The sequence below is a fragment of the Thalassophryne amazonica genome, chromosome 1 (assembly GCF_902500255.1).
Source record: "Thalassophryne amazonica chromosome 1, fThaAma1.1, whole genome shotgun sequence".
In the NCBI taxonomy this organism is placed as follows: Eukaryota; Metazoa; Chordata; class Actinopteri; order Batrachoidiformes; family Batrachoididae; genus Thalassophryne; species Thalassophryne amazonica.
In genome coordinates, this window is record NC_047103.1 from 50,603,874 (window position 1) to 50,620,720 (window position 16,847).

At 39.8% G+C, this 16,847-nt stretch overlaps 1 protein-coding gene across 1 annotated transcript in view; it reads left to right on the forward strand.

Moving 5' to 3' along the window:
• The first annotated feature begins 1,011 nt into the window (after positions 1–1,011).
• The window catches only part of sgk3 (serum/glucocorticoid regulated kinase family member 3), a 49,447-nt gene continuing 33,611 nt past the window's right edge, over positions 1,012–16,847 (forward strand). The window contains exon 1 of the mRNA XM_034169729.1: positions 1,012–1,232. The gene's annotated coding sequence lies outside the window, so the exon portion shown is untranslated. The remainder of the gene's footprint in view (positions 1,233–16,847) is intronic.

Sequence of the window (16,847 nt, forward strand, 5' to 3'; positions counted from 1 at the left end):
CGTTTGTCGGAGTATTTGCCAATATTTGAAAATGTTTGGACAATTGTCTTATATTCATTTATAATTTTAATTATCTCATTAACCATCATTATTTTAAATTGCAATGCCACGGTATTTAATCGCATTTATTTTGCTGGTTGCTGTGGCACATTCTGACGTTTTCTATGCATTTTCTCTGCACACCTTGCCATTCATAATGGAACTATACTGCGTGAAAACCTGTAGATGGCACTGTTTAACTGTTCAGTTTCCACTATCGTCAACGCATGCACAAGTGTCAAGTTTGGCGAGTGTACCAGAACAAGAGCGAAAAATTATTTCAAAAATAAAACATGAACAGTGTGTCAATAAAGCAATATTATTAATAATATTTCCACCATTAATATTTATATTTATTAAATGTATATTACCCTTGATGTAATATTATTTACTGAGAACAAAATTGGGATCTGCTGGTTTTCTTTTGCATAATTTCTTATTTTATATAGTGACCTTCATTTTTTTTTTCGTCAGTTTTTGAAGGGATTTTTCATAAATGTGTCAGGAAATAGTATATGGATTTGTATGGGGAAGGAGAAACAAATTTATAGTGATAAAACCATGAGCTGCAAACACAATGCTCTGAGCACACCTAATCCTGTTAGACCTCAGAAGTGAGTTGTATTTGTCTATGTAAAATGCCAATGTAGGCTCTGTGTGCTAACACACACACACACACACACACACACACACACACACACACACACACACACACACACACACACACACACACACACACACACACACACACACACACAAAACGTCCTCAAATGTTCATCACTGAAATGTAAAAGAAACAAAGCGTGGGAGAGTTCTCTGTTATGACTGTTGTTAATTATTCCTATGGGTGTTTTTGTAATGTAAATATGATTTGTGGAAGTTGCACATACCTTTACATGATTTTGTGCAATACCGGAAGTGTGTTTGCGTACTTATTTTCTTTGGCTTGACAATAGTCGTCGCTGATCCCGTGACAAATTTCATTGGAAAGTCTGATGTTTCCTGCTTCTCAGGCACAGAGGCTTTTGGGGGGGCTCACCGGGAAAATTATACTTCAAATTATACGTCTTAAAGGCGTCTGTCGGAATTACAGCGGGGCGAGTTTGGAACTAGATGATGTTTTAATGCTGTAGAATGAATTTTCCTCGCCGGAAGTAGGAAAAGAGATGAAACCTACATCAAAGTCCTACAAGGTACGTGATGTTCAGTTTGGGTTTAAAACGATTCTCTTTTGCTAACGGTTAGCTGCGGTAACGTACGTCCTAATCTATCAATTGTTAATATCAACAAGTAGACAGTGAGAACCAAACTAAATTATTCACTTTTTCATCTAAGACCAGACTTCAGAAATGGTTCAAATTGAAGCAAGTTGTTTAGAAACAACATATTGCTGTTAGCTCATATGAGTGGCTGAATTACTTTGCTGCTTGTTTTACTTTTTAGCTTCAACCTCGAGCTTGTGAAACCTTTACTCTGTGTGTGGCCTCACTTTAATTCTTTGGGTTTGTGAAGGTATGTTTCCCCCCCGTAATAACCAGGACCTGTGGTTAAAATAAGACTCCAGTGCAGCACATTTCATTACGAGTAGAGTGAAATGTGTTTTACATTAGGATGTTGACTCGTGGGGACCACGAGTTCTAGATGTGGGCATGTGTACTATAACGGAGGGCAGCTGACTTTTTGGGGAAAATAAGTTTACAGTAAAGTATTGACATAGAAAAACATCTTGGCTTTTCTAAAAGTCTTTATTGAAGGTTTAATTTGTTCAATTTTCTAAAATGAATTTTTGTTGTCAAAAAGCTTTTCTGAAGCTGCTTAATCAGGACACTATTACATGTAAAGAAATTACGAATAACTGAAGTTTTATATTTGCGCTGTGACCAGTGTTCACATCAGATCAATTTTTCCTTGTGTGTGTTGTTTTGTTTTTTTTTTGTTTGTTTTTTACTTATGTAAGACACTATTGAGACACAGTTCTGCTGTTTTGTCTGGAGTGTGAACATGTTAATTCTGGGTTTGGGGTCACATGCACACAAACATGTCCAGATTTGAAATCTGCTGTTTGTGATGTTAGATGATGGACAGACTGATGAATTCTGTCAGATCTGCAGCAACCTCACAGGTTTTTATTTTGAAATACAGGCTCTTATTGTGGAGGTGCAACATAAATAGGCTTTTTTTTTTTCTTTCAAAAATGACTGATTTCTCAAAAAATATTGGTCTGATCATCTTGCTGTTTTCACGACTTGAATCCTCATGAAAAAAAATACAAGTATGCCAAAGAACGAAAGTCTGATCTTTCTGGATTTCAGTTGATGCTCTGGATACTCAAACACACAGAGGCCACTTCCCCTTTATTATATGGATGTATCAGCTGTGTAGCACAATAAATAAATGGTGTAATAGAGAATGTAGAAACAATCTATACACCCAACAAGATTTAATTGCAGTACCTAGGGGTATTGTTTTAATGTATAGCTACATTAAAACATGCACTTCAGCTTACTTTGAGACAGAAGCGACCCCGTGTCTTTTCATAACTACAGCTGCAATGTTCAGAATCAATTATTAATCTACAATTTTGATGATAGATTAATTATTTTAAATGCCAGCATTTTTTTAAAAGCCAGAAGGCCAGATTCTTGATTTACCAGTCATTGCCCTCCTTTCTTACAAGATCACTGATACAAGCTGCTGAAATGAGATTTCTCCATCGCATATCTGGGTTTACACTCCAGCACAGCGTGAGAAGCTTGAATATTCAAGAGGGACTCTGAGTAGAGCTGCTGTTCTTTGCATCGAAAGGAGCCAGCTGAGATGGTCATCTCCAGAGGGAGATCTTACAGGTACAGCCAACTGGGAAGACCCAGGACATGCTGGAGGGATTATATTTCCCAGCTGCCTTGGAAATTCCTCAGGATCCCCCAGGAAGGGTTATGGACTTGGCTGAGGATGGAGAAGTGTAGGATGAGCTGCTTAGTCTATTGTCACCGCAACCCTGACCTAGATAAGTGGCAGAAAATGAATTAAAATCAATTAATGAATTTATAATGAACTTGAAACAGATATGAGGGAGTTTAAAATGATTGGTCCTAATCCTGCTAGATATCCATTTTATACAGTGGCTCGCAAAAGTATTCAGCCCCTTGGTATTTCACACATTTTAGTTTGTTTATGGCATTTCACATACAAAAAGTAAACCAGGCTTCTCAATATAAACATTTCTAAAATTATCTTCCTTAAACTCAAACTGAAAATAAATCTGTACAACCTGGCATAAATTAATTAAAAATATAAAAGCCAAGATGATGGGTTGCATAAGTAATGGGCCCCTTTGGTATAATACCTGTAAATAATCAGTTTTATTGCCAGTTTTCTTCAGACAAGTCAGGGGATAGATACATGAACATTTCCAAGTCACTGAATTTGTCTTGGACTTTATTTACATCAGTTATGAAGAAATACAGACAGTATCGCACTCTATAGTAAATCTGTGTGCAGTAGACAGTTCTCAAAAACTAACAGGCACATTAACAGACACATTGCACTCATTGTTAAATCATTTATTTATGGTATATTTTTTCCTGGTTGAAATGTAAGTATGAATGAAGAATCTACCAGACGTAAAAATGTACACATTAATTTTCATGCTATTTTATTTATCTAAAAATAACTGTCCAAGGTTCCATATCAAGAATTCATCTCATCTGAACCAACAACAATAGATAAGTTATGGTTTTAATTTACAGATGAACATCAAAGATGCCTAAAGAAACTTCTTTTTTTTTTAACTTAAAACTATTTTAATTACAAGTTTTCTAATGCAAGAAATGTTTTTTAACTTAAAAATGTACAGTAATCAGAAATTGATTTTGAAGTAAAAAAAAACATTTGTAAGGATTTTCTTTAGAAAACTGTACTATAAATCAGCAGTTCTGATGCTTCTGTGACACACATTTGTACACTCGTCTTCCGTGTTTTGGCCTGATGTCTGATTTCTTTTGACTTTAAAGTAAGGCTGTAACAAAGATAAAAATTTGCCCTCAAAATGCAGGAAATAGTGTTTCAGAGGGATATAAATTTCAAAATTTAAATGGGGGGGACCAGACCCTCCCACAGTACCTTTGCCTTCAGTGCTTGCCGCTTATGTCACACCAAGTTCTCCCCTATGCTGTGAAAAAAATCCAGGTGAGAACCCTGACATCCAACTGCAAAGTACTCTTCTCAAACAGAGAACACACATAATGGTTGGGTTGAAACATAAATACAGTTTATCTATTTGATAAGCCAAGTGTGGCTGATCTGCCATCTACTCGGTACAACAGAATACAGTGATAACACTTGACAAATCCAAGATTTCACAGTATGAATAGTTTGCATTTTATCAACATTTTGTGGAATATTTACAAACTGTGTGGTCAACCTGTACCAGTTGTGAATTCATTGCAATAAGATTAGATAAACTTTATTGATCTCACAAAGGAGAAATTCACGTTACGTCAGCTCTTAAAAAACACAAGATGGGTGCAAGTAGAGGAAAATGTTCATCAAACAGCATGTGCAAGGATAAGCAATAATAATAATACTTGTAACAGTACAAGACATAAGAAAATGAGGTAGAAATAGAATGTGTGTATATATATATATATATATATATATGTGTGTGTGTGTATCCCTGCACTAATGTCACCTTACCACACCTAAACTCCATTTCACATATTGTAAATAAGATGCTCCTATCTCTTTTTCAATCCCAATCATGTTTATATATATATGGAGGCGGAGAAGGGAGGGGCGGAGGTTTGCGCACACTGTAAACACAAACTAAACTTAAACTGTAGATCCTTAAAAGGATCAAACAGATGTAACTTTAATTGTAAACTTGGAGGTCTTTGGACCCGGAAACAAATTTATCACGTGATGCGTTACATCGGCGCTTAACAACCGGATTTCACAGTGTTATTGTACAGTCTGACAGCAGCAGGGAGGACGACCTGCGGTATCGTTCCTTCTTGCACTGAGGGTGCCTCAGCCTGTCACTGAATGAGCTGTTCAGCTCCACTACAGTCCGGTGCAGAGTGTGAGAGGAGTTGTCCATGATGGATTTGAACTTGGCTAACACCCTCCTCTCAGCCACCTTCTCCAGAGACTCCAGAGGACAGCCCAGGACGGAGCTGGACTTCCTGACCAGCTTATTCAGTCTCTTTCTCTCCCGCTCTGTGCTGCTCGGGGCCCAATAGACGACAGCATAGAGGAGAGCAGCGGCTACAACAGAGTTGTAGAAAGTCTTAAGCAGAGGCCTGCTCACTCCAAAGGATCTCAGTCTCCTCAGGAGGTGGAGGTGACTCTGGCCTTTTTTGTACAGGTCGTCAGTGTTGTGAGTCCAGTCCAGTTTGCTGTTGAGGTGAACACCCAGGTATTTGAAACTGTCCACAGTCTTTGTCCTCCCCCTGGATGTTCACCGGTGGGTGAGGTGGTGGTTTTCTCCTGAAGTCAGTCACCATCTCCTTCGTCTTACTGGTGTTGAGACACAAGTGGTTGCGCTCACACCAGTCCACGAAGTCTGTGATGACCGACCAGTACTCCAGCTGGTTCCCCTCAGACACGCGACCCACAATGGTGGAGTCATCAGAGAACATCTGGAGGTGGCAGCTGTCCGTGTTGTAGGTGAAGTCCGAGGTGTAGAGGATGAAGAGGAAAGGCGAGAGGACGGTACCCTGGGGGCCCTTGTGCTGCACCTTACCACCTCAGACTGACAGCCGCGCAGCCGCACGTACTGCGGGCGGTCAGTGAGGTAGTTGATGGTCCAGGCGGCGAGGTGTCCATCCACACCTGCGTTCTCCAGCTTCCCCCGCAGCAGCGCCGGTCTGATGGTGTTGAAAGCGCTGGAGTTGTGCAGTTATTTGCATTATGTTCATCCCATGAGAGTGGGCTGTCAGCTGCACAGTGGTCACCAACTGAACCATATGGAGTAACATCAAGTTTGTTGATAGACTCAGTAACACTGAGCAGTAACTGTGGTTTTAGAACCGTGACATTTTCAAAGCTTGGTGTATCTTCAAATTGGTAATAAGATCATGCCTGTGTGGCTGTAAGTGGTTAATTATGAGAAAAACAGCTTGAGTACTGCAATTACAGGTGGGCCCCACTAACTCGTGCATGCGTTTGCACAACTTTGATCCGCGCACTTGCACGCACATTGTTATGATGATCCCATCCGCTGTGTTCCCAGCTGGATGCTGTGCTTTGTTCCATTGGTTACCACGTGTTGTGCGCTGGAAGCTGCGTTCAAAAAATAATTATTTTGTAGCGGATTAATCATTTTCTGTCCAAGTTATCTGTTGAAAACTAATCGCTCCAGCTGCTGCTTTTCTCACGTGCACTGAACAAGCTGGGGAAAGCATTTGGAGCTGTCTAAAAAAGTAATTATTTGTCATGTTTTTATTGTAATGGCTTGGTTAAACAGTTGCATGTTCTTTCCTTCTTGTGTGCCGCTGTAAAAGTATGTTTATGACAGATTTAACATCTCGTTATAATTGTTCAGACGAGCTCTGCTCTGATGCGGTGCCCTGATGCAACCACTCAAACTGTCCACTTCTTTACTCAACTTGATGAGCTGCACGTAGTGTTGGCGAGTAGATCACACAACGTTCACTACCACCTCACGTTTGTTGCACGAAATTTACGCATGAAAGTTTTTTTTTGAACATTTCAAAATTCTCTTTGCGTCGTTGCATGCGTCGGCACCCCTCATGTTCAGTCTACACCCATTAACAACGAGTTTACTCTCCTGCACGACACAGTGCCTGCAAAGCGTACATCAAAGTCATGCAAGTGTCGGGGCTTTTAGTTCCCATTTGGCTTTACTCGCGATCAAGTTTTGGACCCCAAAAATTTAGACTACCTATAAAAATCAATTTTGATTTGACCGTTTTTGGGAGGGATTGACAGTGTGGACAATTCTAGAAGATGATTTCTTCTTCCTCCTCCGGCAGCTTCACGTCAACATGAGGGTAGATGATTCTGTGTGGACAATTCTGGACGATTCAGAATTTTTGGATGTGACTCTTTAGATCTTTACTGCTGGTTCAGATTGGCCAGAATTTATACATGCACCCTAAAGAGACCTAAAGAGTCGCATCCAGAAACTCTGAATCATCCACACGGACAAACCCCTTATCACTGACATGCAGAAGTCGGGGGAGGAAGAAAAAGATCCCAAACCCACTCCAGATGAAGACATCATCACCATCCTGGAAGGAATCACACTTCAAATGATCGAAACTATTATAATATGGCAAGGTCAGCTGATTTTAAGGTTGTTTTTTTTGGTCAACTTAATTAACTTGCAGTTTCAGATAACTCGCAGTCTGATTTTGTGGACCCCAACTTGCGAGAGTGTGTGTGCAGGCGTGAAAGTGTTTGTTTGTCTATATATGGCCCTGTGACATATTGGTGTGCTCTGCCTCACACACGATGACTCCTGGAATATGCTCCAGCCCCCTGTGACCTGATCCTGGATAAATGGTTGAAGATGAGTGTGTGTGAGCTGGAGCCTATTCCAACAGCCACTGGGAGAGAGGCAGGGTCTGGCCGACACATCGACAACGACTTTCACACGCTCACTCAATACTACGGACAGTTTAAAGTTTCCAGTTCGCCTAACCTGCGTGTCTTTGGAAACGGGAGGAAGCCGAAGCGCCTGGAGGGAATCCATGGGAAAACAGGCAAACTCCATATAGAAAGGATCAGCTCAGTAGCAAACCTGGGACTTTCTTTCTGTGGGGCAACAGTGCTGACCACTAAAGCCGGGTTCACACGGCAGTATAATTAGGCCGATATCGGACCCGATCTCCCCCTTCCGACAATCTTAAGGACGCCCCGACAATCGTGATGACGTCAAAGATAATCTTATCAGATATTCCTCCCGTGTGTGGTGTGTTCAGAGCGCTCTGATCTGTTCGGAAGGGCGTCAGGAGCGCTCCGTTTGCAAATCGGGGATATTCAACATGTTGGATTTTTTTGGTCCGATATCGCAGCGTGTTGTGTCCTCTGACCACAAACAAGCTCACAGCCTGCTGAATGTGACGTGCAGCCAATCAGAAAGCGAGGTGACGGACGACCAGAGTGGAAAATAAAATCAAAACAGCTGTTCTGACTTACCAGAAAGTCCGGTGGTCGCGCTGTCTCCACTCCTTTTAAAGAACACCTTTTTTCTCTTTTTGTATCGTTTTTCCATCTGTTTTAAATAGTCCACAAAGTACCTCCGTTTGTTTACTCTGAAGTCACGTTTAATCTCGTGTGATTCTGCGAGATTTCCTGTCTGAACTGTGAATGTCAGTGCATGAAATCTGTCCGTGTGTGGTGGTGTTGTTATTACAGTGTGGCTGGACACCACACACTGTACGACCAAACCTGTTAGAGCTATGATTTTTTTATCTTCACGTGTGTTGTCTCTCAGGTTTTGGGAACCTAAAGATAATTTTACGATCCTCCTGTGTGAACCAGGCTTAAGCCACCATGCTGCTGTGTGACATTTCCGAACCAGAAACATTATTCCGGAAATTTAACAAACATTTAATGTATTAATTGATGGAAATAATCTTTGATAGCAGCCCTCAAAGTAATAATTTTCAGTGACAGGCATTATGGTAATAATAATCCTTAATAATCTGGTCCCCATTGTTCTCTCAGTCAATAAAGCTGTAAGGCCTTTCAAATTTTACAGAACTAACCAAATGTACAACCCCAATTCCAATGAAGTTGGGACATTGTGTAAGATGTAAATTAAAACAGAATACAATGATTTGCAAATCCTCTTCAGCCTATATTCAATTGAATACACCACAAAGACAAGATATTTAATGTTCAAAGTGATAAACGTGGTTTTTGTGCAAATATTTGGTTATTTTGAAATGGATGCCTGCAACACATTTCAAAATAGTTGGGATGGGGCAACAAAAGACTGGGAAAGTTGATGAATGCTCAAAGAACACCTAATTAGAAACACCTGAGTGTCATGATTGGGTATAAAAGGAGCATCCCCAAAAGGCTCAGCCATTCACAAGCAAAGATGGGGCAAGGATCACCACTTTGTGAACAACTGCATGAAAAAATAGTCCATCAGTTTAAGAACGTTTCTCAATGTTCCACTGAAAAGAATTTATGGATTCCATCATCTACAGTCCACAATATAATCAGAAGATTGAGAGAATCTGGAGAACTTTCTACATGTAAACGGCAAGGACGGAAACCAACATTGAATGCCTGTGACCTTCATTCCCTCAGGCGGCACTGCATTAAAAACCAACATCATTGTGTAAAGAATCTTACCACGTGGGCTCAGGAACACCTCAGAAAACCATTGTCAGTTAACACGGTTTATCGCCGAATCTACAAGTGCAAGTTAAAACTCTACCACGCAAGCGAAAGCCATACATCAGCAAAATCCAGAAACACCGCTGCCTTCTCTGGGCCCGAGCTCATTTGAAATGGACAGATGCAAAGTGGAAAAGTGTGCTGTGGTCTGATGAGTCCACATTTCAAATTGTTTTTGGAAATCATGGATGTCGTGTCCGCCTGACAAAAGAGGAAAAAGACCATCCAGATTGTTAGTGCAAAGTTCAAAAGCCAGCATCTATGATGGTATGGGGGTGTGTTGGTGCCAATGACATGGGCAACTTACACATCTGTGATGGCACCAACAATTCTAAAAGGTACATCCAAGTTTAGGAGCAACACATGTCGCCATCTAAGCAATGTCTTTTTCAGGGACATCCCTGCTTATTTCAGCAAGACAATGCCAAGCCATATTCTGCACGTGTTACAATAGTGTGGCTTTGTAGTAAAAGAGTGTGGGTACTAGACTGACCTGCCTGCAGTCCAGACCTGTCACCCATTGAAAATGTGTGGCGCATTATGAAGTGCAAAATATGACAAGGGATGCTCCGGACTGTTGAACAACTGAAGTTGTACATCAAGCAAGAATGGGAAAGAATTCCACTTACAAAGCTTCAACAATTAGTGTCCTCAGTTCCCAAACACTTATTTTGAAATGTGCTCATTTCAAAATGAGCAAATATTTGCACAAAAACAATAAAGTTTATCAGTTTGAACATTAAATATCTTGTCTTTGTGGTGTATTCAATTGAATATAGGTTGAAAATTATTGTATTTTGTTTTTATTTACATTTTTCACAACGTCTCAACGTCATTGGAATTGGGGTTGTAGTAGAATGTCAGTTTAAGTTTGAAACGCCTTTCATAATTACACCTCATTTTAATGAAGAAAACATATTTACCTAGGGGCAATGCCACAGTAAAAATTTTATTTTCCTTCTTACATTATCTGCAGGAGGAAGTGTGTGTACACATGCATGATTTTGAAATTACCAGAAGTTACCTTTGACTTTTTAATGCATGTACACTGGCCATGCGCGCTAACATCCATAAGATGTCTTGTAAATCACTTAAGAGGTGTTATCTGGATACAAAAAGTGTTTTTAGATATAGTGTTTATTCCTCACTAACTTTTACAAAATACATGAGAAACATTTTAGATTTATACAGAAGTAAGCCGCTTCGGAGCGTTTAATTCTATCTGGATTATTTTGTTCGAGTGAACAACCAGATGACGTCACTGTGCCTCTCTGATTGGCTGTTGCCATGTGCTTCCCAGCATCCCTTGTACAAGCCAGGGGAAGCCCCCACGTGATCTATGAAGTTGCCATGATAGACTGTATGGGTCAGCACTGAACATAGTTTAAGGCCATCTGTTCTTTTAAATTTTTTCTCTTCAGGGGAACTATGTATTCATTCTTTTTCCAGACAAGGTGACTTTTGATCATACTGGCAGTGTCATATTATAAATCCCCTATTTAAAGGCTAATAAATAAAATTATAGTGATACCAAAGAAAATAATTTTATGACTTAAATCTAAAAAAAACAAAGGCCATACATCTTTCAAATCGGAATTCTCCTTGGATATTGTCCAGAGTGGATGATTATTTCACTTGGGTTCCTGATGTAACTGGTAATGATAAAGAGCTCCTTTTCATAATGCAAGTTCTAAAAGATGGTAAGACTGACTTAAAAATATTGTATAGTAAAACAAACAGAAAATCCTCCAACCAGCCAAGATAAATATCACATGAAGCCCAATGTGAAGAGATGTTGGAGAGGCTTGCACAGCTATGGCACTTTATATTGTGTGTGTAGATTTCTACCAGCCAATGACTCAGTCAGGATTTGTGTAAAAGCTGATTCAGACCCAATGTCTAAAAGGAAGTTGGAGTCACAGCTTAAAAACTGTGGATGTCTGCAAGTTGTCTGGTCATTTAGGTTAGGAAGTTGTGCAGAAGATGCAATTTATCGCACATACTGGTGGTGACTGAGTTCATGTATTTCAGGTTTCTCTAGCTTTATCACAGTGCTTGTATTACATTGGAATGAATTAATGATTTATTTGGCACACACAGACTCAAAATAACAGGGTAAACTCACAAAGAAAAAATCAGATAACCCATGTGCCCAAAAGGGTGAAAGCAGAAGCAAAAGCTTACAAAACACCCAGCCCTTTAACCAAAAAAGTAAAAAAGTATACATACTCGTGATGACTTATACAAAATATTAATTAATCACTGAACTGAACTGACATTTTGATTCTAGTAGAGTAATTGTTATTCCATGCATACATTAATATTCATGATTTTTTAAAATTATCTGTTTAATTTACACCTGTTTTACTCACTAAACTGGTTCGAATAGCTGAAACATTGGCGTTTATGCATGGTTGAGTGATTTTGTGTTTATCAGTGGATGTCGGCTTGATTGAGCTTTCACATCTGTTATGACACTCGAGGTTGATGTCTGCGTCTGCTTGTTTTCTTGGTCAAAGTGCATGTCACGTGCCCCCCCCCCCCCCCCCCCCCCCCCCCCACACACACACACACACACACACACACACACACACAAAACAAACTCAGCATCCTCTCAGGATATCCAAAGGCAAGGATGTGTATTTGAGGCAATCAAGAAGAAACCCATTTTTGATCCTGGCATGTATTTGCTTGTCAGCACACATTACTTAATCCTGTGGCCAGAGTGCAAGACATGGTCAGTTTAAACTGCAAGTTCATTCACAACTTCTCAGCCTTTGCTTTTAAATTCTAAAATGTGTGAATGTTAGTAGGTGTGGCTTGCATTCCATTAAAAAAGGGGAGGTAGTGCAGCAACAGCTGCAAATGTATGTTCTACACAGTTATAGGTTTGGGAAATGGGGAATATTAGACAACATGTTTTTACAACGTTTCGCTTGCATTTTCAGTTTTCTCGATTAAAAATTCCTTTTTTTTCAGGAAATAAAGGACTTTTGGTGTAATGCGAGTCACGCTGTAATTAAAAGACTAATCAAAGATTTATCTTACTTTTTGTTTGTCATTTCAAACCTTGGTGTCTAAAAATGTATATGTGTGGGAGGTAAATAAAAAAAAAAAAACTTAAAGTGACCAAAAACTACACAGTGAGTCACATGGAAATGGCCAGTTGTTTCCCATTTAGATGAAAGTATTTGTGGAATGTTAAAAAGCAAGTCCTACCCTGTGACGTAGTGTCATTTAGCCTTGCAAACCAGCCAGGGATGGTAGGTTGCTCAGGAAAGCTGTGACAGCTTTGGCTGCACAAACCTTACCAGCCACTTTGTGCATTTAATATCCAGGTTGCACAACATCATTGTGTTTAAACCTAGTTATTAAAGCCAAACTTTGCATGTGCACTTGGTGGGGCTAATTAGAGTTCAGCATCATTTTAAGTAACTTTTATTACGTGGTAATCTACACTTAATGAAGACAATCACTTAAGAAAAATTTGAGTAAAATATAAATACTTGTTCTTGGATAGTACATCTTAAAAATATTCAATCAATCAATTTTTTTTTATATAGCACCAAATCACAACAAACAGTTGCCCCAAGGCGCTTTATATTGTAAGGCAAGGCCATACAATAATTATGTAAAACCCCAACGGTCAAAACGACCCCCTGTGAGCAAGCACTTGGCTACAGTGGGAAGGAAAAACTCCCTTTTAACAGGAAGAAACCTCCAGCAGAACCAGGCTCAGGGAGGGGCAGTCTTCTGCTGGGACTGGTTGGGGCTGAGGGAGAGAACCAGGAAAAAGACATGCTGTGGAGGGGAGCAGAGATCGATCACTAATGATTAAATGCAGAGTGGTGCATACAGAGCAAAAAGAGAAAGAAACAGTGCATCATGGGAACCCCCCAGCAGTCTACGTCTATAGCAGCATAACTAAGGGATGGTTCAGGGTCACCTGATCCAGCCCTAACTATAAGCTTTAGCAAAAAGGAAAGTTTTAAGCCTAATCTTAAAAGTAGAGAGGGTGTCTGTCTCCCTGATCTGACTTGGGAGCTGGTTCCACAGGAGAGGAGCCTGAAAGCTGAAGGCTCTGCCTCCCATTCTACTCTTACAAACCCTAGGAACTACAAGTAAGCCTGCAGTCTGAGAGCGAAGCGCTCTATTGGGGTGATATGGTACTACGAGGTCCCTAAGATAAGATGGGACCTGATTATTCAAAACCTTATAAGTAAGAAGAAGAATTTTAAATTCTATTCTAGAATTAACAGGAAGCCAATGAAGAGAGGCCAATATGGGTGAGATATGCTCTCTCCTTCTAGTCCCCGTCAGTACTCTAGCTGCAGCATTTTGAATTAACTGAAGGCTTTTTAGGGAACTTTTAGGACAACCTGATAATAATGAATTACAATAGTCCAGCCTAGAGGAAATAAATGCATGAATTAGTTTTTCAGCATCACTCTGAGACAAGACCTTTCTGATTTTAGAGATATTGCGTAAATGCAAAAAAGCAGTCCTACATATTTGTTTAATATGCGCTTTGAATGACATATCCTGATCAAAAATGACTCCAAGATTTCTCACAGTATTACTAGAGGTCAGGGTAATGCCATCCAGAGTAAGGATCTGGTTAGACACCATGTTTCTAAGATTTGTGGGGCCAAGTACAATAACTTCAGTTTTATCTGAGTTTAAAAGCAGGAAATTAGAGGTCATCCATGTCTTTATGTCTGTAAGACAATCCTGCAGTTTAGCTAATTGGTGTGTGTCCTCTGGCTTCATGGATAGATAAAGCTGGGTATCATCTGCGTAACAATGAAAATTTAAGCAATACCGTCTAATAATACTGCCTAAGGGAAGCATATATAAAGTGAATAAAATTGGTCCTAGCACAGAACCTTGTGGAACTCCATAATTAACTTTAGTCTGTGAAGAAGATTCCCCATTTACATGAACAAATTGTAATCTATTAGACAAATATGATTAAAACCACCGCAGCGCAGTGCCTTTAATACCTATGGCATGCTCTAATCTCTGTAATAAAATTTTATGGTCAACAGTATCAAAAGCAGCACTGAGGTCTAACAGAACAAGCACAGAGATGAGTCCACTGTCCGAGGCCATAAGAAGATCATTTGTAACCTTCACTAATGCTGTTTCTGTACTATGATGAATTCTAAAACCTGACTGAAACTCTTCAAATAGACCATTCCTCTGCAGATGATCAGTTAGCTGTTTTACAACTACCCTTTCAAGAATTTTTGAGAGAAAAGGAAGGTTGGAGATTGGCCTATAATTAGCTAAGATAGCTGGGTCAAGTGATGGCTTTTTAAGTAATGGTTTAATTACTGCCACCTTAAAAGCCTGTGGTACATAGCCAACTAACAAAGATAGATTGATCATATTTAAGATCGAAGCATTAAATAATGGTAGGGCTTCCTTGAGCAGCCTGGTAGGAATGGGGTCTAATAAACATGTTGATGGTTTGGATGAAGTAACTAATGAAAATAACTCAGACAGAACAATCGGAGAGAAAGAGTCTAACCAAATACCGGCATCACTGAAAGCAGCCAAAGATAACGATACGTCTTTGGGATGGTTATGAGTAATTTTTTCTCTAATAGTTAAAATTTTGTTAGCAAAGAAAGTCATGAAGTCATTACTAGTTAAAGTTAATGGAATACTCAGCTCAATAGAGCTCTGACTCTTTGTCAGCCTGGCTACAGTGCTGAAAAGAAACCTGGGGTTGTTCTTATTTTCTTCAATTAGTGATGAGTAGAAAGATGTCCTAGCTTTACGGAGGGCTTTTTTATAGAGCAACAGACTCTTTTTCCAGGCTAAGTGAAGATCTTCTAAATTAGTGAGACGCCATTTCCTCTCCAACTTACGGGTTATCTGCTTTAAGCTACGAGTTTGTGAGTTATACCACGGAGTCAGACACTTCTGATTTAAAGCTCTCTTTTTCAGAGGAGCTACAGCATCCAAAGTTGTCTTCAATGAGGATGTAAAACTATTGACGAGATACTCTATCTCCCTTACAGAGTTTAGGTAGCTACTCTGCACTGTGTTGTTATATGGCATTAGAGAACATAAAGAAGGAATCATATCCTTAAACCTAGTTACAGCGCTTTCTGAAAGACTTCTAGTGTAATGAAACTTATTCCCTACTGCTGGGTAGTCCATCAGAGTAAATGTAAATGTTATTAAGAAATGATCAGACAGAAGGGAGTTTTCAGGGAATACTGTTAAGTGTTCTATTTCCATACCATAAGTCAGAACAAGATCTAAGATATGATTAAAGTGGTGGGTGGACTCATTTACTTTTTGAGCAAAGCCAATAGAGTCTAATAATAGATTAAATGCAGTGTTGAGGCTGTCATTCTCAGCATCTGTGTGGATGTTAAAATCGCCCACTATAATTATCTTATCTGAGCTAAGCACTAAGTCAGACAAAAGGTCTGAAAATTCACAGAGAAACTCACAGTAACGACCAGGTGGACGATAGATAATAACAAATAAAACTGGTTTTTGGGACTTCCAATTTGGATGGACAAGACTAAGAGACAAGCTTTCAAATGAATTAAAGCTCTGTCTGGGTTTTTGATTAATTAATAAGCTGGAATGGAAGATTGCTGCTAATCCTCCGCCCCGGCCCGTGCTATGAGCATTCTGACAGTTAGTGTGACTCGGGGGTGTTGACTCATTTAAACTAACATATTCATCCTGCTGTAACCAGGTTTCTGTTAGGCAGAATAAATCAATATGTTGATCAGTTATTATATCATTTACCAACAGGGACTTAGAAGAGAGAGACCTAATGTTTAATAGACCACATTTAACTGTTTTAGTCTGTGGTGCAGTTGAAGGTGCTATATTATTTTTTCTTTTTGAATTTTTATGCTTAAATAGATTTTTGCTGGTTATTGGTAGTCTGGGAGCAGGCACCGTCTCTACGGGGATGGGGTAATGAGGGGATGGCAGGGGGAGAGAAGCTGCAGAGAGGTGTGTAAGACTACAACTCTGCTTCCTGGTCCCAACCCTGGATAGTCACGGTTTGGAGGATTTAAGAAAATTGGCCAGATTTCTAGAAATGAGAGGTGCTCCATCCAAAGTGGGATGGATGCCGTCTCTCCTAACAAGACCAGGTTTTCCCCAGAAGCTTTGCCAATTATCTATGAAGCCCACCTCATTTTTTGGGCACCACTCAGACAGCCAGCAATTCAAGGAGAACATGCGGCTAAACATGTCACTCCCGGTCCGATTGGGGAGGGGCCCAGAGAAAACTACAGAGTCCGACATTGTTTTTGCAAAGTTACACACCGATTTAATGTTAATTTTAGTGACCTCCGATTGGCGTAACCGGGTGTCATTACTGCCGACGTGAATTACAATCTTACCAAATTTACGCTTAGCCTTAGCCAGCAGTTTCAAATTTCCTTCAA